The following is a 26,854-nucleotide window of genomic DNA, read 5'->3' as shown; positions in this document are numbered from 1 at the left end:
AATATCCGGTCAGAGGAAATTAAGCCTGAAACCCGCTGAGGCGGGAATCGAACCCTGGTCCCTGGCCAGCGTTCTGCATCAAGGTCTGCTGCTCTAAGCATTGAGCCACACTTCTCCACATGTTAACCTATAAGCCACTTCGATGGAAGGCCTCGACAATCCTGGAGGCAGAGTGCTTGGTTTCATGTGAGATGGTGCTCTGGCACGAGCTGAGCCCGTCTGCAGCTGTCGGAAACAACTCCCTTAGCTGTTCCGGGATGTTGCCATACCATATACTCTTAAGTGCATTATAATCCTCGCGGTTACTTGCTAACTTTGGTTTGGCTTTATCAAACCATGTCTAGTAAGGTGTCATACGAATTGGGATACTACCCCTTCGCCAGTTCTGGTGACGGGGGTAGCATTCCACCCTTCTAGAGGGACACGACATGTACATAACCTGAACCCCGGTTAAAGTGAAACTCGAGCCTCAGCATCACAAAATGGATGCTGCCACCACAGACACAAGTCTGACCTCCTGCTGCTGGGAGTCCTTCCAGCGAGGGAGGTTTGGACAAAGGGCTTCCTGCCTTGGGAGGTGCGAGCACCACCCCAGACAGGATTTTGTGTATTGGGTAGGACAGGGCTGAATAGAATGAGACATGCCTGGGGCACACAAGGTATCCCCATGCATAAGCCAGTCCAAACCGGTGCTGGGGCTTTCCAGCTCCAGTCCTGGTGCGGAGCTGGACAAAGGAAAGGGGGTGTAACCACCCCCCTTCCTGTCCCACCCAGAGGAGGGACCTAGCAGGTGATCCGGACCCCAGATTTGGAATAAGAGTAGGAGCTGTGTCCCAAGACTTCAGATCGTCCTGAACTCGACTTGAAACTAAGAAGAAAACTGGACTTCGACATTCTGCTGCACAGAAGAGTGAAGAGCATCTCCCTTGTGGCCAAGGAGTGACCACCCTGTGAATACAGGCACCATCTAGCAAATCGACATCTGCTTTGCTGCTGCCTCCCGCCAGAGCCCGAGCCCAGAGCCCAACAAGACCCAGACTCCCAGACATCTCAGAGCCCAATCCACAGTCCCTGAAAAGAAGAGACCCCGGGAGGAACCGAGAGATGTGGGACTGGCCATCTTGAAAGACTCATGAGAAGCTGACTGCGCAGCACCCAAGGCACTCTCGATGCTGTGCTTTGGAGTTTGAGAAGCCCCACCACAGAGCAGCATCTGCACCGAAGATCTGCTCCCCAGCATCTTCACGATCTGCGTGGGGCCCTTTTGCATTTTGCCACTCGACGCGCCATCCCGGTTACTGGCCCAATGGCTAGTGGCCATTTTGGCGACAAAATCCAAAATCAACACTGCTGGTCTGGTTGCTCCAGACTGGCCCTCACTTCTGTAAAAAGGAGCACCCACTCTGACCTTGCTGGTCCGAGTGAGAAGCCTGCATCGTTTCCTATGTGGCTTGCATTAGCTAAGGCCTGTTTGCTCCGATCAAGAAGCCGACACCGCCATCAGCTAGAGCCTTTGTAGGACAGTCCGTGACCGATGCCTGGACGTCCTCGACCTCTTCGTGTCCACGTGGCTGCAGACACAATCTTCACCTCTTCGCCTGTTTGCACCCAACATCGCCTGGTTCCATCTGGTTCCACGGTAGTCACTGGCTAGTGACTTTGAACATTGTCCCCTCTGCTTTCAGGTCTTCACCCCTTCAGATCCACCCTTGGATCCACCGGAACTCTCCTCGACGACCCGCCTGCAGCATCTTCATCTTCAGGCACCATTGGCCTGCGTGACGAAATCCGACACTACTTTGCACCTGTGCACCCGCTTCCTGTGGGTGAGGTAACTCAGCAACGCCGGTGCTCCTGCACTGGTACACACCTCTAGTGTATATGTCTGAAGTTTCGTACTTCTAGGTCAGTCGGAAGGTTCCTTTAACAGTAACTTTATAACTTTTACGCCCATTGACATTGCATTGGTGCATGCGTGTGCTTTAAGCGTTGCACCCGAGTCCCGCGGGCCTTTCCCGACTTCTTCACTGTTAGTCCCGAACAGCTCCAGCAATTCCCCAGGCCCTAGGCCTACTTCCTTTTCGATTGGTGGTTCTTATACCACTATTTTAGTATATGGTGTAGGTGGCCCCTAGGGCTGATCCATATTGTGCAACTTTTGTATATTTAAACTGTGTTTTGTTTTAACGCATTTGCTTCTGTGCTCATAAAGAGTATAGGGGATACTTGTAGTAAATAAATATATATCTATTTTCAATATATATCTGTGTGGTGTCCTTTCATTTGGTATTCAAGGGGATTGTGTATGGTAAAACAGCTTGCTTCACATGCCTTTACAGAGTTTAGCCTAAGACTGCTTTGTCCACGCTACTAGGATAGCTGGTCTATAAGGTTGACTTACAACCAATCATCATGAGGGTTGCTTGGCATGGTACAAGGTGATCACTAGAACTAGTGAGCATCATATACCAGGCCAACTTCTCACAATCATGGCTAAGAATTTATGTCACAATGTGTTGTCTGTCAGCAGATAAATGTAGGGAGAAGAACCTCAATCACCATTAGTCACATAGGACAATCAGAAAGTCCTTTCAATAGAATGTAGTTTGATTATATCAAGCTATCTGTATGCAATGGGCTGATATATGTCCTGGTTGTAGTGTGTATTTTCTCTTGTATGGTTGAAGCATATCCAATTTGGAGGAATGAGAGTCTCACTGTTGCTAAACCGCTGTTACGTGAGCTGATACCTAGGTTTGGTTTCCCGGTTTCTCTGGAGTAAGACCAAAAGACTAATTTTAATAATGAAGTCCTGAAAATGCTGGGTGTGGACTTACAGGTGGCACAGTGCCTGTATTGTAGTTACCGACTCAAGGCTTCTGGCATTGTGGAACAAATAAATGAGACGCTGATGTTGTGACTGCCCATAGAGTTTGCTTCTACCTCTTTGACATGGTAGGATGCTTTTCCTTTGGTGTTGATGAGTCTCTGAAGTACTCCTGGTAAGTGAACAGGACTGTCTCCCCACAAGATTCTCATGGGGAGGGCAATGATATTGCTTGATTTGTCTTCTAATGCACTTGTGAATATCACAGATAATATGGTACTTGACTACTACAAAGGACTGACTGATGTGGTTCATTATGTTTCTCATCAAGTTGAAGCTGCTACTGTCCTCCCTCAACAGGATCAGTGTCACAATCTCATTCCGGAGCACTGGGTTCTTATCAAAAAGCAAGTCCAGAAATTGAGCTTGGAGTCCCACTGGAAGGGCCTATACCAGGTTATCTTGGTAAACAATGCTGTTGTTAAGTGTGGCAGACTGTTGAACTGGGTGCATGCCTCTCATTACCAGCGAGTGAGAAATCTGTATGAGGAGGTAGCAATGTCTGCTGCTGATCTGCAACCCCCAACTTGTGGGGCCACCGAAGGAGCAGAGGGCGAGTGAAGTGAGTGCCAGAGAATTTCTTAGTCCTTCGTTGATCCATGTTCCAGAAGTAATTAAAAACATAAATGAGGCAAGCTCTGAGTCTGTGGTGAGTAAAGTAGGAGTAACCACAGTGAGCCAGCCTCATGCACGGGTGATTGATGATGCAGTTCCTGGTGAAGTACCGCATAATATATATGACCAGGAGCATGTGGAGGAGAGACTAGTGGCCAAGGGGTTGAGAGAGCCTGAGACCGAGCCCATCTTTTGAACGCTTTCCACAAGTTGCTCACTGCACCATCAGGATTCAAGCAAGCCGGGCCGAAGACTGCTGTAATGCCAGAAACCAGACCCCGGAAGCTTGTTTCCTTTCCAGTAAAAGAATTGGCTTGGTAGTTTGGTCTGCCCTGTTCCCATGATGCACTGGGCCAGGGACAGACTAATTTGCATGTAGCCAGGTTCTGAGCTGGGATGGTGCAGTGAGCTAAAAAACGGTGATGGATCAAGCCCGGATCTGTTGACTGGGTAGGAGTGTTCTGCTTAATTCAGATACTCTGTCCATGACCACCCCCTTTTCTGAATCGTTTTGTCCACCATAAGCGTGGAAGGGTATGCTCAGACATGAGTCCCTTGCTCACTGCACCATCAGGATTCAAGCAAGCCGGGCCGAAGACGGCTGTATTGCCAGAAACCGGTCCCCAGAAGCTTGTTTCCTTTCCAGTAAAAGAATTGGCTTGGTAGTTTGGTCTGCCCTGTTCCCATGATGTACTGGGCCAGGGACAGACTAATTTGCATGTAGCCAGGTTCTGAGCTGGGATGGTGCAGTGAGCTAAAAAACGGTGATGGATCAAGCCCGGATCTGTTGACTGGGTAGGAGTGTTCTGCTTAATTCAGATACTCTGTCCATCACCACCCCCTTTTCTGAATCATTTTGTCCACCATAAGCGTGGAAGGGTATGCTCAGACATGAGTCCCTTGCTCACTGCACCATCAGGATTCAAGCAAGCCGGGCCGAAGACGGCTGTAATGCCAGAAACCAGTCCCCGGAAGCTTGTTTCCTTTCCAGTAAAAGAATTGGCTTGGTAGTTTGGTCTGCCCTGTTCCCATGATGCACTGGGCCAGGGACAGACTAATTTGCATGTAGCCAGGTTCTGAGCTGGGATGGTGCAGTGAGCTAAAAAACGGTGATGGATCAAGCCCGGATCTGTTGACTGGGTAGGAGTGTTCTGCTTAATTCAGATACTCTGTCCATGACCACCCCCTTTTCTGAATCGTTTTGTCCACCATAAGCGTGGAAGGATATGCTCAGACATGAGTCCCTTGCTCACTGCACCATCAGGATTCAAGCAAGCCGGGCCGAAGACGGCTGTATTGCCAGAAACCGGTCCCCGGAAGCTTGTTTCCTTTCCAGTAAAAGAATTGGCTTGGTAGTTTGGTCTGCCCTGTTCCCATGATGCACTGGGCCAGGGACAGACTAATTTGCATGTAGCCAGGTTCTGAGCTGGGATGGTGCAGTGAGCTAAAAAACGGTGATGGATCAAGCCCGAATCTGTTGACTGGGTCGGAGTGTTCTGCTTAATTCAGATACTCTGTCCATCACCACCCCCTTTTCTTAATCACAAATATGCCTTAACAAATGCATATGCGTGGTTAAGACAGTGTGTGGTCTAGATGCTGGAAGGGGCAGTGTTTTGGGGAGTGGTAGGTTTTATGGGGTGGGTTCATTTTTAGGGCTCAGGGGGGTTGGAGTTGTTAATAGGGTTTGGGGGGCAGAGTAGTTTTTAGTGCTCAGGGGGGGTTGGGGTACTGTTTAGGCCTCAGGGGTGGGGTGAGGGTAGTGTATAGGGCTCAGGTGTCAGGGTAGTGTTTAGGGTCAGGGTAGTTGGGGTAGTATTTAGGACTGGAGGGGTGTCAGGGTAGTATTTAGGGCTCAGGTTTGGGGTAGTGTTTAGGGCTCAGGGGGTTCGGGTAGTGTTTAGGGTTTGAGGAGGGGTCAGTTTTAGGGCTCAAGGCAGGAGTAGGGGTGCGATCTTTACCACACATCCTTTTACCAGTCATGCCTTTACCACAAAATTTGAATGGTAAAGGCATGTGTGGTAAAGGCGCGCACAGTACAGGAATGTGCTGTTTTGATGCATTCGTTGTTGGGCCCGCTTAGTCGAGGCACACGTGTTCTAGTCATGTGTTCCTCTGTTATACAGCCATCATTGCTTTTACATTCATGGCTGCTTTATCAACCGGATGACAATCATCCTGTTTATTCCACTCCTAAGCCTAATATACATGCACACTCCATTGAAGAAGAGCACAATGGATGCCAAGAAAAACTAAGGGGGGGAGGCAGAGGGATGTTAACTAGGTTTGCCCTCCAGAACACATACATGTGTCAGAAAAATCAGAAGTGTTGGATAAGGAACCTAGCTATGCTGTCAGAGTCACTATCATAGATAGATGTGATTTTAGAAAAAAGGGGGAGGATACCCTTGTTCTTGAGTCCCCTCACTCACCGGAGTTGCCTCGCGGTGACATTCTTCATCATAGGGGCCATCCCAACCTGCTGCGAGTTGAGGCATGCTACGACTTGCAAAATACGTAGGACCACTATTAGTGAGGACTATATGTGGTGTAATGTGAAAAAGTGAGCGGAGTGGTGTAAATTAAAAATATCCTTCAAGTGGGCGAAAACTTTTATTTGTGCTCCTAGCAGATATATTAAAAGGTGGGGTGGGTCTCTAGGTAAGGCCGGTTGTCTAATAGGACCTGAAACCTAGTAGATAGCCAACTATTTTCGAGCTGTACCCCTCAGCTCTTCCTCAGGACATCACAAGGACCAGCCCTGTGATTTCCACTACAAAATCGTGAAAATAATGCCTAACAATGAGCACTCAAATGCTATATATACATACAACTCTTCAGAAATCAGAAATTCTGTGGTGAATGTATATAAAGGCTTTAATAAGCCTCAAGGTCACATAAGGGGGTGGGGAGGTCCCATGGTCCATTTGGTGCGGGCGTGCTCCCTGCTGGTAAACCTACTCGGCATCCCTCGTGACCGGTGGATTGGAGTGGAAATCACAGGGCTGGTCCTTGTGATGTCCTGAGGAAGAGCTGAGGGGTACAGCTCGAAACTAGTTGGCTATCTACTAGGTTTCCGGTCCTATTAGACAACCGCCCTTACCTAGAGACCCACCCCACCTTTTTAATATATCTGCTAGGAGCACGAATAAAAGTTTTTTTTCACCCACTAGAAAGATATTTTTAATTTACACCACTCCACTCACTTTTTCACATTACACCACACATAGTCCTCACTAATAGTGCTCCTACGTATTTCGCAAGTCGTAGCACACCTCAACCCACAGCAGGTTGGAATGGCCCCTATGATGAAGCATGTCACCGTGAGGCAACTCCGGTGAGTGAGGGGACTCAAGGAAAAGGGTATCCTCACCCTTTTTTCTAAAATCACATCTATCTATGATAGTGACTCTGACAGCGTAGCTAGGTTCCTTATTCGACACTTCGGATTTTTTTGACACCTTTTTTATATGCCCTCATTTGCCTGCTTCAGTAGCTGAGGGAGTCACTTACCATCACGTCTCTTTCTTATGGAATTACCTGTATCATTTTTCCTAGTCTTTTATATAGACATGTACACTTTGAATATTACTTGAATTATGATTCAAAACTTTCTGAAGTTTGCCTTAATAAGCTCCTACCACCCTCACCCTGAGGCAAATGAAATGGATACTGCTTGGTATTTCTTCCAACCCCCTCATATTATTCACATTGATTGTGTCTGTGCCCATAGATTGAATTTGACTTGTGCAATGAGTCTTAAAGAGAAACAGTTTATCCATGATTTAGAGGCCAAAGGGGTCCAAGCATATCTTCGTCTGTGGGAGCAGAGGATGTTTTGAAGCACGTTTGGAAAAAGAAGGAACATGAGTATAAGGTGAAAGGAATATACCCTAAGTTGAAATTGGATTGGCAATACAATCAATAGTTATGCATTTATCAATTGCCGATTGCAGAAAGGAATAGATATATGGGAGTGAGTGACTTTGACAATACATTTGAACCTTTAGGTGGCCCTGCTAAAATTCTTACAGGAGAAGATCAAGTGAATCCTGGGGTTTATTTTGTGTGCAGACAGTATGCTTATTTTAAGTTAACAAATATATGGTCTGACACTTGTTACCCTGCCCGAGTGTTTCCAAACATTTATCATGCAAGGAATATAGGTATGCCTGTACAGGGATCAACTGGTAGATACAAACGTTGTGGTAGAAGTGCTCAACAAATAGTAGGAAACATTTTTAGAAATATGATTTCTTCAGTAGGGGTTGTTTTAAATGATTTGAAGATTAGAAAGCTTTCCACAATAGTTGACAAACTTGCCACTAGTACAGCTGGTGTGTTGTTTGCTGTAGATTCTGAACTATTAGCTGTTAGGTCAATGGTCTTGCAGGATCATCTTGCATTAGACATTTTGCTGGCAAAATAGGGAGACGTCTGAAAGATGATGAAAGTTCAAAAGTATTCAACATTCATCCCTGATAAGAGTAAGGAGATAAGATGATTTGTGAAGAATATCACTGGATTGAAATCTGGCTTGAAGAGAATAGAAGGAATGGCGCTTAGGAAGCAGTCGGAACGATAGCTGTCTTGGCAATCTTGGTAGTGGGTTTTTATGTGCTATGTTGAGGCCTATTCTGAATATTGGTATTTGCTTGATAAGTTTATTTGCTATGTTTTAAGGGATTCAAATACTTGAGATTGAAGAAAGGGATGGTTGGAGGAAATAGAATCAAGAGGAAAGGGGATGACATTGAGTTAGAAGAGAAACAGTGCAAGGTCTATGATGAGATGAAGGCATTAGAGACATCAAGGCAAAAGAAGTTAAAAGCAACAAGATCTTAAAGTCAATCAGGTTGTATTTGTAGAGCGCTGCTTGTCACCCCTGAGGGTATCCAGGCGCTTGCTGCTGGTCTCAGTCGAACAGCCAGGCCTTGAGTCTCTTCCTGAACTTGGTCAACGGTGGTGCAGTGTGGAGGTGAAGGGGTAGTGTGTTCTATGTTTTGGCAGATAAGGGAGAGAAGCAGTGTCCTCCAGTGTGGCTGCCACAAATGCATGGAATCTCTGCAAGGGTGAGGTATGCTGAGCATAGGTTCCTGTTTAGCTGGTGGAAGTGTAGGCAGTGGTTCAAATAGGTAGGTCCTTTATTGTGTAGGGCTTTGTAAGTATTCTTGAGGAGTGGTCTGACCTCAGCGTGTTTCCAGGCATTTGGGAAAATGGCTGCAGTTAGTGAGGGGTTGAGGATGGTTGTGAGCTTCCTGCTAATCTCATCTCTACCGAGGTTGAAAAGCTGGTGGGTGCTTGTAATGACCGACTTTTTCGACCCTCTTTAGAGGGAGGATGATGGAAGATGACTCCAGCCTATTACCCTTATAGTATAGGGATTAGGACTATAAGTAGGACCTATCCATGAGGCACAGTAGTGCATTTTCGTACCCTTTTCTTTAGATCAGGGCTTATAAACTTAAGCTAGGAGATAGATATATAAGTATTAGTGATGATCCATCCTTTTGCAAGAGTGTTAGTATATCTTCCATGGAGTTATGCTTATTCTGGGCCTTGTAGGCCTTAAACGGGACAGACTCCATCTTGCCCTCTGCCTGGTAGCTTGAGAGGCTTTCTAGGTCAAGTGTAATGTTTTAGTTTCGAGGTGTTGTTCGCTTGGAAAGAACCGGTTCAGGCTGGCCCTTATCGAAAGACTGTATTTTTCTCCACTCCGAAGACACAACTCCAGGCCGGCCGGCTGGGAACGTGTCCTTGGTACGGGGAGGTACAAGAATTTGGTGGGCGGCAGGTTACTGGCCGTAACTTTCCATGAAGGGACAGGTTTTGATATTAGCGAGAGTGTTAGGCAATGAGTCAGTCAGTCTGTAGGCTGCAGCTAGCCGTTAGCATCTATGCCATTAATTATTTTCAAGGCAGACAGTCGCCATTTTGAAGTCCGAGAAAGATTTTGAAACCGAGACTCTCTGAGAAAGACTGAAGGAGAAGTAGCGCGGAGCGCACGGAGACAGAGCGAGAGAGAGAGACGGTAGTTAATAGCGAGCAAGGTTCCAGTGACTTGGAGGGAAGCAGAGGAGATCGAGCATAGCGGTGCAGACGTGTACCCGTGACTGCTAAGGTGTGATTCTGAGACGAGCCAAGACACAGACGAGAAGGGAACCTAGATGACTGCCGAACCCCGACTTCATATTAACCAGGTGACCTCCGCCCTTTCCCTTACAAAGCGCACATTCTAACCTTTACTTTTCTTTGCAGAATATATATTGTGTAGTATTGTGTTCATTTTTATTGTAATAAAACACCCCAGTTCTTAGTGAACCAACATGTGCCTTGTATTCTTGTTCAATCGGGGTAACCTTGTCTTCTAGTCAAACATTGTTTGCATGAACGGATGCGAATCCCGATCAGGTAAGAGATGATTGAGCAATGAGGAAGGAAGGGAACATTTGATGTCAGGAGCAGAAGGTACATATTGCAATTTGGAAAGCCATACTAGTTTCTATTATCGTAGTTTTATCCTGAGTAGATAATGAGACTTCTTCCCTAAGTGTTCATAGGAAAGTGATCGTCGTTGGTACACGGCGTTAATGAGAGCACCTAAGATAGACGGTGTGTAGGTCTGCCGGATTGCAGATCGTGTGTGAATGAGAACACCGGAGGGATACGGTGTGGAGGTCTGCCGGATTGCGGACCGTGTGTGAATGAGAGCACCGGAAGGATACAGTGTGGAGGTCTGCCGGATTGCGGACCGTGTGTGTGGATGAGAGCACTGGGACTGCAGGCCCATGTGTGTAGACACGCTGGATTGCGTGTCGAGTGAGCACTGAGGGAGATCAGTGTGTGAGAGTATATAATCAGACCTGCCCCAGGGTAGATTAGTCTGGGCCTAAGTGGCCGCGAGACTAGTTGGTGTGAATAGGATATTGTAGAAAACCTATGCATGTTTATTGCAATTTTCCCCATCCTTAGGTACGAGATGTACATACATATATCCATACCCAGTGTAAATACGTTCTAAGGAGGGAGGTGATTACGTTCCGGCTGGGTTAGAGGGGCTCCTAGGAGCTGATCCCATCTGGTCCGAAAATCCGGTCGGTACAGTGCTCCTGGGTGCATTGTGTTCATTAGCTTGAATGTGTTTGATGCGTGGAGTTGTTTCCATGTGGTGAGTTGGTGGTAGGCAGTGGTGGTTGGCTGATGCTGAGGAGGTTGGCAGGATGCGGGTCAAAGTTTTTATAGAAGGTTGCTATCTTGTTGTGGAAGTGGTTTTGGAAGATTCATTTGACTTGTGTGATGGCTATTCTAGCCATCAGAGGGAGATTGGGGTCGTGTAATTTAGTGCCTCGCCCCTTTGATAAGTATCCTATATACTAAAAGGGTTATTAACTGTATTAATCTATCTGTGTGTATTTTATTAATCAATTTTAATGAGCGACCATGTGTCCATGTAGATGAGAGCCACCCACATATTTAGTTGAATTATAATAAATGTATTCTTCATATGGGGAATATTCTTAAATATTTTCAATGTATTCACTTATTGTTAATTGTGCTGGTTTAGAATTTATTCTGAATACTTTGTTGTCCTAATTTGTAATTAGGCCTGAGAGCACACGGTGCATTTTTATAAAATGTTTTGCAAGTGCCTTGTTTCCTTGTTATTCTTTTCTCTGCAGGTGTCTTATCATGCACCTCATAAACTTAGAACAGGTTAATTGTGCATTGTATTAGATTAGTTGACTACTGAACTACTGACTACTGACCTTGGATATGAACACTGAGAAAAGGGGAGAGATCGCCTGTGCCAGACAGATGATTACTCCTTTGATTGAGAGCTGTGAAACTAGGAAGTCTACCTGCTCCCAGAGAATACTGTCTTTGGATTGGCTTGTTTGTTGAAATTTAATACAAAGAAGCCTTATAGAATCCTCTTTCATGCTTTAATTGTGTAATCCTTCGAAAGTAGAGGGCCAGAAGGGAGAAGATGGCTGCCGGACGCTAAGCCGGTCGTGAGCTCTGTGCCTCTCTCTTCCAATGAGGCTGAAAACACCGTAGGATGAAGGCGCTACAATCAAAACTCTGTTTGCGCTAAAATAAATACATTTGGGAGGATTTACAAGACGGAAAGCTGGAACCTTCGAGTTGCAGTTCATTTATACCTTATCGAGCCCCGAGGAGCCACACAGGGGGATTTTCACAAAGCGGGGCTGGTTTCACTTTAAAAAAAAAAAAAACGGTGCCTGAAGCACGAAAAGGACTGCGGTGAGTTTTTTGCAGGCTTACCATGTGGGTGAGTTCTGCCTCGGCCTGTACGGAATGGTGGTAGAAGTCAGGAGACCGGTTTGGGCTGCCTTGGCGAACTCCGAGAGCTCCGCATACCTGGAGGGGAGAGCGAGGTCGGTGCGACGGGATTCCCGCGGCGGCAACAGTCCTACACGCTGATCGCAGATCAGCTGGTGGGAGGCGGCTTCGGAGGTACAGCATAGCTGCAGAAAGGCAGTGAGTCGGATCTCTGCTTTTTTTCGGGGGAAGGCTGAGGCAGTGACACAGGGAAGCCTCGCTGCATATTCGGATAAACTCGAAGGTGGTTTCGGAGCGCTTGAAGGATTCAACGTGTTTGGAGCATCCGAGGTTCCATAGACTCTTGCCTACAGCTCGATTTACCAAACTGCTCGCATCGGAGCTCGCAGTCTAAAACCGGTGCAAGAGTGTGATTTTCTAAAAGCCTAGTCCATTTCAGAGCCCGGTCCAAAGCCCGGTACAGAGTTCCACTGGAAATCTTTCTAAAAATCTGCCTAAAACTACTTCCAAATGTCAGGTTACTAACCCAGAAACCTTACAGGTTAATCCGCAAAGCAATACGGACGCTCTTCTAGAAAAGATGATGGAAGAGATAAGCCAAGGTTTGAAATCTCTGAAGGTAATCAAAATAAGATACATGAAAGATTCAAGATGCTTGACATCAAGCTTAATGCCCTGGGAGAGAGAGTCACCGCAGTAGAAGAAGTGGTGGAAGGGCTAAACAAAGAAGTAGAAACAACCCAGAAGGAAATTAGAACCTTGAAAGCCAAGGATAAAACCATGGAAGAGAAGCTGGAGGCATTAGAAAATCAATCTCGAAGATGTAACCTTAGACTCCTCAATGTTCATGAAGTACGGGAAGGCTCAGAAATAAAAAACTTTGTGGTGTCACTTCTGGAAGAGCATTGCTCATGGAGTAAATCACTTGGTCTTGGAGATGACATCCAACTGGTGCATCGGGACCCATTTGGCAAATCAAAAGAAAGAAAGAAACCAAGGAAAATCTTAATAAACTTTAAGACCTATACACTTAAAGAAAGACTCTTGAGCGATGCGCTGAAAGGGGGGGAATTTAGTAAAGATGACTGATCCTTCAAAATCCGATCAGACATTGCAAAAGTAACACAGGACAGGCAGTGGGAGCTTGGACAGTTGATGCCGGAATTAAAATCTTTAGACAAAACTGTTCAAATGAAATTTCGGGCTTCACTTAGAATAATGTGGAGAAACAAAATGTATAACATTAGAGATCCCAAAGAAGTGGAAACGTTCTTTGGTCAAATGCGCGACCAGACAAAAAATCAGTCACTGACACAAATATAAAAAACAAAATGAAACTATATTTTTGTAACTAAAAGATTTGTAGTGCACTTCTAGAAAAACTTAAAAAGAGGCAAGGAGCTCAAAGGGGGCCAGTAATAGAGCCCAAGGGAGGAAAAGGGAGGCTTCTCAAAGGAGGGGGGGGTGTCTTCCCACTTTAGTTCTGTTTCTTTACACTATCACTTGGGTTTTAATGTATATTTTCAGAAAAAAAGAAAGGAGGCGAAAAAAGTGGTGAAAATGCACAGGGGATGGGAGCAAAATAGGGTAAAAATAAAAAATTTCCTCTTCAAAGGATTAGACATATGGGGCCAGATGTAGGTAATCTCGATTTACCTACTCTTAAATACCGAATCATGCCGATTCGGTATTTAAGAGTAGGTAAATGGGATGTAGGTAATTTCACATTTGAAATTACCGAATCGGAATGATTCGGTAATTACCGAATTGGTATTTACCGATTCGGTAATTGCCATTGATTCCTATGGGCCTTGAGGCCCATAGGAATCAATGCCAATTACTGAATCGGTAAATACTGATTCGGTAAAATTACCGAATTTGCAAGGGGGACAGGGTGTCACTTTGACACCCTGTTACACCCCTCAATTGTGCATGGGTGCATATGTTGCTGACATACATTTCCTTAAGGCATGTATGTTTGCAACATGGCACGTTTTTTAATGCAAAAAAAATGCTTTTTGAAGGGTTTTCATTATTTACCACCAACTTCTAGTTGGTGGTAAATAACGAATTCTTAAACCCTTGTAGCACTGATTGCAGTGCTACCTACATGTTGAATTACAGAATCGGTAATTTTACCAATTCGGTATTTTACCAAATCGGAAAAATTCCAAATTCGGTAAAATTACCGATTCTGTAATTTAACATGCCCCTACATCTCAATATCCACATACCGGTCGGAAACGGCTGAAAATCTGTATTTTCGGCCGTTTCCGACCGGTATTTGGATACCTACATCTGGCCCATAATGAAGGAGAAATTTGTGGGGTGGCGAATCAGGAAAATGTAATGATTCAGAAAATGAAACATGTAAAGATAACTTCCTGGAATGTGAATGGACTACGTACTAAAAGTAGGCGAAGGAGGATTTTTGAATATCTAAAATCAATTGATAGTGAAATAATATTACAGGAAACTCACCTACTAAAAAAAGAATGGGAGGAAATAGTGAAAAACTTGAACTGGGTGGACTCGTACATATGCACTAATCAAGAATGTGTTATAAAAGGAGTCGCTATTTTATTTAAGAAATCTCTTAAAGTGAGGGTAGAATCAGCAGTAACAGATCCAAAAGGAAGGTGGGCAATAGCTAATCTTAGACTGCTCAACCAAACTCTCTCGGTGGTGGGCTATTATGGCCCGAATGTGGATAATCCGTCTCCACTTCAGACTTTATACACTCATCTGATTTCGGCACCAGGCCCCCTTATTATAGGAGGGGACATTAATATTATTCCTGAAGCGAAAGTTGATAGGTATCCGAGGGGGAAACCAGCAAATCTCCCAAAAATGAGAGAATAGCTGAAAATTTATAAAAGGGATCTGAATTTAATTGATATCTGGAAAGAGAAGGGAGACCAGCAAGAGAACTATACTTTTAAGAACAAGAAACTAGGGACACAGTCCAGAATAGACTTCTTTTTAATAGATCAAGGTTTGTTAGAAAAGATAAAAATGGTGGTTCATCTCCCAGCTCACCTTTCAGATCACTCAGCGGTACAAATGACAACTTTATTAAAAGATGTAATGAATCCCCCGAGATTGACGATGGATTGTACAATTCTTCTAAATCCCGGGATTATTAACCAATTTACGCAGGAAACGAAAAGCTCTTTTGAAATTAACGAGTGTCCCCCAATCCAAATAGTATGGGAAACTTATAAAGCGGTAATTAGGGGAATGATTCTAAGTCTAGCTTCTCTTAAATTTAGAGGGCTTAAAAGTGAGATCTAAGGGATAGAAGATAGTATAACATCAATAGACCAACAAATTCTTATAGATCCGAGAGGGTCTGAATTAGAAATAGAGAGATTAAAGCAAAAAAATAAACTCTCAGAAATTTTGGAAGATAAAATCAAAGAGAGGTGGGACTGCAGTAAATTGGCCCACTATGAATACGGGGAAGGCTGTGGAAAATTATTGGCTTGGAAGACGAGAACAGACAGGTCTAGAAATAAAATCGCTTCTATAGATCCACGTAATCCATCTCATAATGGAGCAGAGGAATCAGTAATAAAACAAGAATTCTCAGCTTTTTTTGGGGACCTCCACTCTGAGGATTGTAACCCAACAGTAGAAGAGATAAATACATTTTTAGATGCACAAAATACCCCCAAGCTAACACAGGAACAGAAAGTTAAATTAAATGCAGAAATAACTACTGAGGAAGTTGATGGCATCATAAGAAACTTAAAAAGAGGCAAGGCCGCAGGTCCAGATGCCCTCCCAAATGAACTTTATATTAAATTAAAAGACATCTTAGTGATCCCCCTCACTACCTTCTTTAATAGAAATGTTCTCGAAAATTGTAGTATCCCAGATTCTTGGACTGATGCAACAATTTCTATCCTCCTAAAACCAGGTAAAAATCCCCCAAAATGCGAGTCTTATCGCCCCATATCCATTTTAAACTGTGATTATAAAATTTTCACCCAATAATGGCGAAAAGGCTTGGTAAAATAACGGGTTCCCTGATTAATTCTAACCAAAAGGGTTTTGTGGCAGGAAGAAACTTACAAGACCTTACCCATGAGCTTATTGGAGCAATTGATATAGCCACCTGTGAGAACTTACCCCTTTCTATAATCACTATCGACGCTGCTAAGGCGTTCGATAGAGTTAACTGGACTTACCTGAGTGAAGTGCTAAAGAAGTTTGATTTAGGAACAAATATATCAAAGATGGTAGAAAATATTTATAATTCCCCTAAAGACAGAATATGAATTAACGGGGAGCTAACTGAACACATTCTGATAAAGAGAGGGACACGCCAGGGGTGCCCCCTATCCCCACTGTTGTTCAACCTCTACATTGAACCAGCAGCGGAAAGTCTTAGGAACCATCTCTCTATTGCTCCCTTTACTTACAAAGTCTAGCATAAAAAAGTGGCCCTCTATGCTGACGATCTTATGATCTTTACCTGTGATCTTAAGGAGGCCTTTAAAGCGACTGAAGAGATGTTCATTAAATTTGGGAAAATCTCTGGCTACCAAATAAACAAGTCTGACAGAAACCATGACTTGGAATGCGGACTTCTCGTGCCCCTATAATAAGGAAAAAATAGATACCTGGGTATCAACCTGATTAAAGATCTGAATAAAGTAGCCCAGATTAACATCCATAGAGTGCAGGTGGAAGTCAAAAGGTTGTTGAAAGTATGGAGTGGCTTACCCTTGTCGGTTTTGGGTAAATCCAACATCCTCAAAATTGCAATCTTGCCGAAATTTACTTTCATCTTTAGTGCTATCCCGTTAGAATTTAACAGGGAGTCCATAAATAAAATCCAGGGAGAGTTATCAAGCTTTATTTGGTCTTCGAAAAAACCTAAAATAGCTTGGAGCAAAATAAGGAGAAGGAAAAACCAGGGAGGGCTAGCCACCCCAGATATTTTAGAATACAGTAGAGCATTCCAATTTAAAAACAGTAGAATCATGTTAGGCCCATATGAAGACTACCCAATGTATATACAGAAAATGACAAATAACACCAGACATTTCCTTTTCAAATTCGGTCACCTGAATTTAAAAAACAAATTAAGCTGAAGACTCTGAAGGCAGCTGCCAAATTGTGGTATTGCATTAGATCTACTGTGAATATCCCCCTACATAGTGACACAGCCCCAATTTGGGACTCGCCATACACACCAGAGTGCCTTAAAGACTGTCTTGCGACCCCCCTAAAATCGTCGGGAATAGTAGTTTGGGGGCAACTGCTCTATCAGAACAAAATCATGGAGTGGGAGATCCTAAAGGAAATCACGAACTCTGCTCTATCCAAGTTTAAATATTATCAACTCCTAAGCTGAGCAAAGTCAATCAAGGAAACTAAATTAGACAATGAACCTCTAGAAGGAAAAATGCTGGAAAAACCCTTCAAGAAAGAGATATCATTCTGTTACTGGGCTCTCATAGTAGCAGGAGAGGAGGAATTTCGGTTACCGGAGAGAATCTGGGGGAAAGAGCTGCCAACGTTGGATACAAATAACTTATGGCAAGTATCAATGAGCAAATGCTGGTCAATTGTAAGGTCTGCTGCATTAAAAAGATATCACTTATATACAATTCATAGAGCTTATTGGACGCTGGAAAAACTATCAAAATTAAGCGGGTTCACAGTGAAGTCCTGCCCAAAATGTGGATTACAGAAGGCCAATGACCTGCATATGTTCTGGCAGTGCCCCCATCTCGATGGTTTCTGGAAGGAAGTGGGTAAGACCTTAGAAGAGGTACTGGGAAAACAGCTAACTGTAAGTATTGACTTAGTATTGTTTGGGGTAATGGGTGCACCAACAGCAGAAAAGTTAACAAAACGGGAAGAAAATGTAGTGTTTCTTGATCCTTTTGGCTAGAAGAGAGATATGTGTAAAATGGATCACCCCTATCTCACTGCTTCATAGAGAGTGGCTATCTTCAGTGCTTAAAACCTACAACTTAGAGAAAAAGAAGAAGCCTTTTCCTAAAAAACACAGCTTCTGGGAGTTATGGGAAAACCATCATATGGGTTTATAATGATTGGAAGTTTATTAATTTATATTGTTGCCCCCTTATTTGTTTCTTATTATGTCCTATGATTAAGTGCAAGCAACAAACACAAATGACGAAGGTCAAATAAGAGTAGCCATAATGGCTAGTTCAACCCACTCCGAAGAGTAACCTTTCAGAATAGTAATTGGAAGTTAGGGGTCACCTCTCTTTCCTTGTTGGCTCCCACCCGAATTCCACCTAGGATGGTGAGATGGTATAGATCGCACTCGGAAGGAAAAGAGGGGGACCCTGAGATCTCCTTACTATAAATGTTGCACGATGAGGACTAGAAAAAAAAATCCTTCGAAAGTAGAGGAGACCATGTTCTGACTTCACTGCGAGAAGACTTCTTCCCATTTCTGCTGAGTTCCCCTGTGCAGTATTGGACATTATGCTTGAGCACTTATACCTGCTTTTTTTATTTTTTTTAAATTAATTTTATTTGCATTTTTAAAACAGTGCGATACGTTGTTATGCAAAATTACAAAATAATTGAAGCACAGTAGTTCGGCAACAGAAATCAGTATGATCATATCATTAATGCAAGTACATCTCATTCCATCAATCATAACATGGGTCGCCAGTAAATACAGTAGCCCTGAGGCGTCACTCCGAATTAGAGCTAGAACTATCATTATCTGAGGGTGGTTTACAAATGTTCCCTCTATACTTATTCCATGCCCCCCAAATCCTATTCCATTTCTTGGGACAACCTCTATTGCTGAACACTGCCCGTTCCGTGATCATCGCTGCGTCCATATCGTGTTTCCAAGCCAATAGCGTTGGTGACACCGTTCCACCCCATTTCTGCGCTATATTCCTCTTTGCCACCATCATGCCAAGTGTCATCCAGTTCTGCCCGCAGCGCGTGAGGTCATTAGGTTCCCATATATTTAGAAGGTAACGCTTGGGGTCAGGCAGTATGGAAAGTTCCTCTGATTGCGACATGGTGCGCATCACCTGTACCCAGTAGTGTGCGAATTTGTGGGCAGTCCCATATTGTGTGATAGAAGCTCCCCACTTCACCGCATCCCCGCAGGCAGTATGGACGTGTAACCTTTTTCATCTTATGCAATGTGTCTCTAGTGTAGTAGGATCTGTGTAATATGCGTAGTTGCACCAAGCGGAGACGCGAGGAGATTCCCACTTCTTTAAGAGACGCAATTGCCTCCTGCCACTCCGAATCATCAATGTCTCCACAATCGTGTGACCATTTCTCCCGCAAGGCCACCAGAGGGTCAGGTAAATTGTTTATCAGTTTACGATATGTCAGGGATGGCATGTAGTCTGTAATCAGTCTGTCTTCGAGCGGGGACGACTCTGGGATATCCGATTCGGGTGGTAGTGCCGTCGTCAACGCATGACATATCTGCATGTATCGGAGGGGTTCTGTTGGTGCCAGATCATATTGTTGCCGCAGAGTCTCAAAGGGTAGCACATGTCCCTTTTGCCATAGATCCCCAATGGTTGAGATGCCTATATCATCCCAGCGGTCAAAGCCCTTGGATTGCCTGAGTGTCCCCAGCTTCTTTGTGTCCCATAACGGAGTTAATTGTGTTAATACGCCCTGCCATTTCAACCTGGTCAGTGCCGCATGCCATATAGAGAGCGTGTGTTGAAGTGGGTCAAACTTTGTAGTGACTAGAGATTTATCATAAAGGGGGGGCCAGCATACCAGGCAATCCTAATTGTGCCCTGTCTGCTTTAAGTGCCGGTTCAGACTGTGGGAGATGTTGCCACTTGTTAATGACCTTCAACTGTGATGCCCAGTAGTAAAGGCCGACGTCTGGGAGCGCTATGCCTCCGCCGTACCAGCTTCGAGTGAGCTTGGCCTGCGCTATACGTGCGGCCTTAGGACCCCACATCAACACCGAAACTTGTGCTGCAATGGTTTTGAAGTACGCAGTTGATACGGGGTAGGGCGTATTTTCTAAAATGTAGAGAAAGCGGGGCAAGGCCATCATTTTGAAAAGAGCCGCCTTTCCCAGCAGTGGCAGTGGCAGTGATTCCCAATGCCGTATGTCACCTTTAAGACGATCAAGGGGGGGCTGCAGGTTATGTGTATGGATGTCAACTGGGCTAGTTGTGATGTATATCCCCAGATACTTAAACCCACTAACTGAAGTCCGTAATGGGCAAGCGTCTGGCAATCGTGGTGGAGGGCCGTGTAAAACGTACATGGTAGATTTAGACCAATTGATCAAATAGCCAGATGCTCGGCCATAGGCCGTGCAGACATCCAGAAGTGCATTAATTGAGCGCTTGGGAGAGGTGAGATATAATAGGATATCATCTGCGTATAGGGATATTCTATCTTCCCAATCATCAGTCCAGCGGCCACTGATAGTAGGCTCCCACCTTATCCATTCTGCCAACGGTTCCAGGACCATGGCAAACAGTAGTGGGGACAGTGGGCAACCCTGACGCGTGCCCCTGGACAGTGGGAAGTCCGCCGATATGTGGCCATTGGCAGCAACGTGCACCATGGGCTTCTCATATAGTAGGCGGATCCAGGAGCAGAACCTCGGGCCAAAACCAAAATGGCATAGTACGGCAAATAGGAAGGCCCAGTGGACTGTGTCAAACGCCATATGCGCGTCTAGGGACAGTATCACAGCCGGTTCTAAAAGATATTGCGCGCGTGCCAGTACGCTATGTACTCTCCTCAAATTGAGCGCTGTGTTCCTGCTGGGCATAAAGCCAGACTAGTCTTTATGTATGAGTTTGGTTAAGTAAGCCGTGAGACGCAGCGCTAATAGTTTAGTGAGTATTTTAGCCTCTGCGTTAATAAACGAGATCGGGCGGTAGGACGCACATTGGTCAGCTGGCTTCCCTGGTTTCAATATAGCTACAATAGTGGCCATTCACTGGTCTAATGGAAGTTTCCCTGCCTCTAAGCTTTCTTTAAACATATGTAGCAAATGCAGCACGAGTGTGTCCTCCTGTTGTTTGTATAGTTCGACTGGTATACCATTAGGCCCCAGCGCCTTACCCGTCTGTAGGGCCTTGATCGCTAATTGCACCTCTTCGGTCATTAGGTCTTTGTCCAAGGCCTGTGCCTCCTCTGCTGCCAATGTGGGCATTTTAAGGTCTTTGACGTAGGTGTATGCCTCTTCCTCCGAGACGGTGGATGCAGAGGAGTACACCGTTTTATAGTGTTTCGCTAGCATGTGTACTATCGTGTGTGGATCTCTAATAGGGTTCTCTCCCTCTAATGTCAGCTGCGCAATCCACCTGTCCTGTCTGTCACGTCTGTCCAGCCAGGCGAGTAATCTGCCTGCCTTGTCACCTGCTTCGTAAATTTTGTGTCGTGTAGTGGATATTTGTAGCTTGACCCCCTCAGTCAGGTGTACTCTGTGGCAATGTTGTGCTATTTGTAAGCTGTGCGCCGTAGTGGGGTTTGGGTCTATCGCATGCTGTGTCTCTGCCTCAGCCACTGCCATTTCCAAAGTTAGCAGCTCCTCTTGCCCTGTACGCTTATGCGCTGTGATGGAGACTATTGCCTGCCCTCTAATCACCGTCTTGTAGGCCTCCCACAGTGTGATAGAGGAGGACACGGAGTCAGTGTTGTCCTGGAAATATCGTTTCGTCCCCACCCTCAGCTCCCTCCTGATCCTATGATTGTGAAGGTAGCCAGCGCGGATTGGATAGGTCAGACGCTGTTTGGGCTGGTGGTGTGCATAGGTAATCATCAGGGGAGGATGGTCTGAAATGCCCCGTGGTCGGATTTCTACATTGACAACAGTGCCGGGGCCACCCACCGAGCCTAGAAAATAATCAAGTCTGGTGAGGCTATTATGGACGCTGGAGTGGTAGGTGAACTGGCGTTCCAGAGGATTGTACTTACTCCAGAGATCCTCTAATCCCATAGCCATCAAGAAGCCCCCCAACCGTGATGTACCAGATACAGCCAACCTTGGAGGGACTCTATCCAATGAGTTATCAGCTACCAAATTGAAATCTCCCCCAAGAAGTAAGTCCCCTTCAGGGAGCCCCAGTAGGAAAGTGCTAAGGTCCGAAAGCGCCGTCGCCTGTAAGGCAGGTGTAATGTAGACAAAGACAATATTAAAGGGTTTACCCTCCCACTGTGCATGTACTGCAGCAAATCTACCCGCAGTGTCAGACCTAACAGACCGTATGATTAAAGGGAATTGTTTTTTTACCAAGACGCCAACTCCCCTAGATCCGGAGGTAAATTTGGAGTGGGCCACCATCTGAAAACCCCATCTGTCCATTGCCTTCGTGGCTGTGCCAGGGAGGTGCGTCTCCTGTAGGAGTACCACTGCCGCACCCTCCCTTTTAATGCACTTCAAGACCAGACCTTGTTTAATTTTGTCACCCAGGCCGTGGACATTCCAAGTGAGTATAGATAGGGACGGAGTTATTTCAGCCGAGCCTTCCTTCAAATCAGCGTATGAGTCAACCCCCATCATCAGACTTAGAGCTTTCAGGGCCCACGCGGATCAATGTGTGAATGAGGTAATAGCCAGTTTCTGCGAACCAAAACACCATGCCGATCAGTACATATCTGAGTATCACAAGAACATAGAACATAAAAAATAACATACTCCTCCCCCCTCCCTGCCTCCCTGCCTTGCGGGCCCCAAACTGCCCGCCACCCCAAATCAGCAGAGTGCTCATAATCCCTGTCAAAAAACAACGTTGCCTATAAAAGCATAGGGGGTGAAAGTCCAAGGGGGACCAGAAGACCCCAACAGTTCCAGAGTCCCAGCTCATTGTTAAAAGTCTCAGTAGCAAGTAAGGGAGGTGAATCCCAACTGGTAAGGTTCGACATTACAGGGCACAGTTCACAGAGGAAAAAGAGAAGTACTTCCCTTGAGGTAGCAGGAGTCATTCCCCGGAGTCTGTGGTCGGGCTGGCCCCATCCTTCTCCTCTTGCCCGGTTATTTCAGTCTCATCGGTCTGCCCTTGTCACCTGCGCCGCCCGTTTTGTCTGCCAGAGCCCTCCGCCAGACGCCATCCCTCGAGCCAGTCGTGTGCCTCCTCCGGAGTGTCAAAAAAACAGGTTTTTTTTATCAGCCACCACTCTGAGGCTCGCCGGGAAAAGCTTGGAGTAGGGCAGTTCGCGAGATCTCAGTGTCTTTTTCACCTCAATGAAACTCCTCCGTCGTGCCGCTACCGCCGTCGTGTAGTCCGGGAAAATTTAAATTTCAGAATTTTGGATCCTTATGGGTGGTGCGACCCTCGCTGTCTGCAAAATGGCATCGCGGTCTCTGAAGTTAAATATGCGCGCTATAACAGGTCTCGGTCGTGACCCGGGGCGCGGTCGTCCCCCTGGTACCCGTTCCACCGAGAAAAAATTGGAGAGGCCTTTTGGTTGCAGTGTGCTTTTCACGAGGTCCTCTACATAAAGGTCCATGGCAGGCCCCCCTTCCGATTCTGGAAGGCCAATTATGCGAATATTATTGTGCCTAGAGCGCCCTTCTTGTTCGTCCATCTTGTCGGACAGCAATTTGTTATCTTCTTCCAGTTGCGTTACGCGTTTAAGCAGCGACGTGGTGTCCGAGGTGAGTGTCGTCGTGACCTGCTCCACCGCAGTGACCCTAGATGACATTTTTTGCAGGTCTGCCCGCAGGAGTGTAACATCTGTCAAAATCGTGCCCACCGTGGTTTGCACCTGATGCAGGGCCGCCATGATGTCTTCCAGCGTTATTGCAGGGACATTGCCACCCTCCGCACCCTTTGCGCTAGCCCTCTTTTGCTCCGTCAGTGGGGGAAAGTCTTTGGTGTAGGCGAATTGATCGAGTTTACTTTGCTGGGTCCCACGATTACCTGTGCCGCTCATTTTGATGGGAACGATGGGTACTGCTCCGGGTCACACTGGGGAAGTTCGGTGGGCGCGTTGCTGGCGGGTCTGCACCTCAGGCCGAGTGAAAGGCGGCTAGTACCGGTATAAAGAACGCCTGGTTATTATTCCAAAGCTGCGGGTCCCTCCTAGCGCTGCCCCATCCCTGGCACACGCCGTCAGTGCCCTGCGAAGAAGCGCAGGCCCTGCTCTCAGGCACGAGCAGCGTCCGCCTAGGCACCACACCTTCAGGGGGGCCTAAAGTCTTGTTTCCTGCCACACTCCGGGGGGCCGCCGCCTCCAGCACCGGGGCCGCCGCGCCCCAACTAACGGCGGGAGAGCAAGTGTATGTCCGGAGCTGGTGAGTCACTGAGGGGTGCTAGTCCTGGCAGCAGCAGGCCCCAGCGGGTCCCCAGTGAGGGCAACACCGAATTGCTCTGGCAGCGTGTTTGGGGTGAAGCTGGGCAGGGGGGGAAGGCAGTCAAACCACTCACCAGCCGCCGGCCGCCCCAGTTGTGTTCTGTAGTGCGGTGCGCCGTTAGTCAATGGCGTCCAATCGGCGGTAACCTCAAATCTAGGCTGGTGCTCGTAGCGCGGTTGTAGGCCACGGACTGTCGCTCGATGCAGCTCCGGGCTCCGACGTCGCAGAGGGCTCGGAGCAGGGTCAATGTGCGCCGGTGCACCTCCGCTACAGGAATTTCAAGCTTGGGGCTGTGCTGGAGCAGGATAACTGGCCGGATAATTGTGGGGGATCGGTCTCTCCCTCAGAGCCTCACTAGGTCGCGGCCATCTTGGTTAGTCGCCGGCCACGCCCCCCTATACCTGCTTTTTTAACCTTAAACTTAGTTCATCTGATCTTGGCACGTTCTCCATAGAATTTCCTCTTGCTACTTTCAACACTTTATTTGGAATAGGGAGTTTCCTTTATAGAACCTGCTTGGTTAATATGTGAGTCTTTTCTCTATCTTTGTAACCTGAACTGAATATGCTAATAAAACACTTGAGATTTCAACACCATTCTCTTTGTCGTTCTTAAGGCGACATGCTTGTTTCACTGTACTTGAAATTTATTGCTGTTAGCATCTTTCTTACACTTCAAGTTGACAATCAAAGGTCCATATGAACAATGGGGGATTCTTTGTTGATGCTTTCTCAAAGAGAATGAGATCAGGGATCCACACTCCATCACGTTTTATAGAAATTAAAGATTAAAAACTAGCACTAATAAGGGCACGGTAATCCAGTGGGACTCCTGCAAAACTCTAATGGGAAAAAAACAACACAACAATAATTCAGATTGGCTGGTCCCTAACGAGCAATGTGAATGGTGGCCTCAACATGAAGGAAAATGTTGCATCCACTTTCGCAGGAATCAGAGACTCGGTCCCCGAGTCCTGAAAATATTTCTAAAATCATATAGAAAGGGGCAGGGTGGGGATACCCTGACCAAGTAGCTCTAATGGGGCCAAAAAGGAAAAGAAAATAAGTATTTGCTTTGATGTGGTCACACAGGAGGGAGGAAAAGCAGAGTCCCTGACCAGGGAAGGAGTCAGTGGTATAGAAATGTTTTTACCATACCATTTGGTAAAAATGTAATTGGAAAAACTGTTGCTTTCAACATCTGCCATAGACAATTCATCATAGGCAATGGAAACAAGCATTTGCAATACACTAGGTCTCACATTAGGTTGGGTTTGAGCTATTGGCGTTGCAAATGATAATGTTTGTTAGATTTATTTTTTGTTTAAAAATATCCCAGCAGTAGCATAAGTAAGAAATGAAATTCCATGAAGCAAGGAACTGACATTTCACCTCTGTGTTTGATATGACAGGATAAATACAGAATTTAAAGATATCTTTATTTATTGATTGGACTTTCATGTCCCACCAAAAATCAGCTCGGTGTTGAACAACGTCATCAGTATTAAGACAATTTTTTAATGATATCCGATGCAACGACGCAGGTGTTCTGTGATGACATGGGTAGGGATAGGAGTTTCTTGATGTCATCAGTAATAACCTCCTTTAACATATATGTGTCGAACCTGGCGTAGGTTATCAAATCCCTTGGGGGGCGTCGATGATACGCATTTGGTGCTAGCGGTACACAATGATGGAGGGGCAGTTGTGGCAAGCTTTCAAGAAGGAATGTGAGCCAACAGTGCATAGATGGCAAACAATTGCCTCAAATTAAACTCAGACAAGACGGAGGTGATGATCTTTAGTAATCTCTCCCCTGGCTGGTCCCCTACATGGTGGTTTGAGAAGCTGGGATCACCTCCGTCCCCCGTCACAAAGGTCAGAAACCTGGGTGTTACGTTTGACAATAAGCTATCTTTCATACACCACGCCAAGGCAGTTGTCTCCTCATCCTTTTATGTCCTTAGGATGATAAAAAAATCTCCTATCATTTCTCCTAATCAGTGCTGGCAGAACTCTCATCAGCACACTGGTTATGTCGAAGGTTGACTACTGTAATGGTCTCCTAATCAATGCCCAGGAAAGGGTCCTGAGTAAGCTACAACTGGTGCAGAACGCAGCCGCCAGGATTCTGTCAGGCACCCTCGAGTTTAAGCCGATATCCAAGGTGGTGCGACAGCTCCACTGGCTGCCCATAAGAAGCAGAACCAAATTCAAGGCGTTATGCATTGCATACAAGGCAACCCACAACACAGGACCTGGATTTCTGAAGAAATCTCTTTGCTGATAGACGCCCGGTAGACCCTTGTGCTCATCAGCAGCCAACCTGCTGATTGTCCCGTGTACTAACAAAGCCTCATGGGGCGATAGAAGATTCACAGTAGCCACCACTAGATTGTGGAACACGACTTCCCCTTCATATTAAGAATAGTCCTACCCTGATAGCCTTCAGGAAACAAATAAAAACCTGGCTCTTCAACCAATAAGTCACTCACTCCACTGCCTTTCTTTTTAGTCCACAGCGCCGAGACACCCAAGGGTATTTGCGCGCTTTACAAGTTGCTTAAATAAATAAATAAGATGAGGTGTTCTGTGTTGTCAGCAGCAAGCATACATTTTCTATGACGTCTGCAATGACTGTTCTGTGAGGCTAGCAGAGGGGCAGGTACTTTGGTGATCTCATTGTAGTTAGACAATGCATTTATAATGTCCCATGCAGGAGGCTGTCTGTTCTGTGAT

The sequence above is a fragment of the Lissotriton vulgaris genome, chromosome 12, assembly GCF_964263255.1.
Source record: "Lissotriton vulgaris chromosome 12, aLisVul1.2, whole genome shotgun sequence".
In the NCBI taxonomy this organism is placed as follows: domain Eukaryota; kingdom Metazoa; phylum Chordata; class Amphibia; order Caudata; family Salamandridae; genus Lissotriton; species Lissotriton vulgaris.
This window is presented reverse-complemented; position numbering follows the sequence as displayed.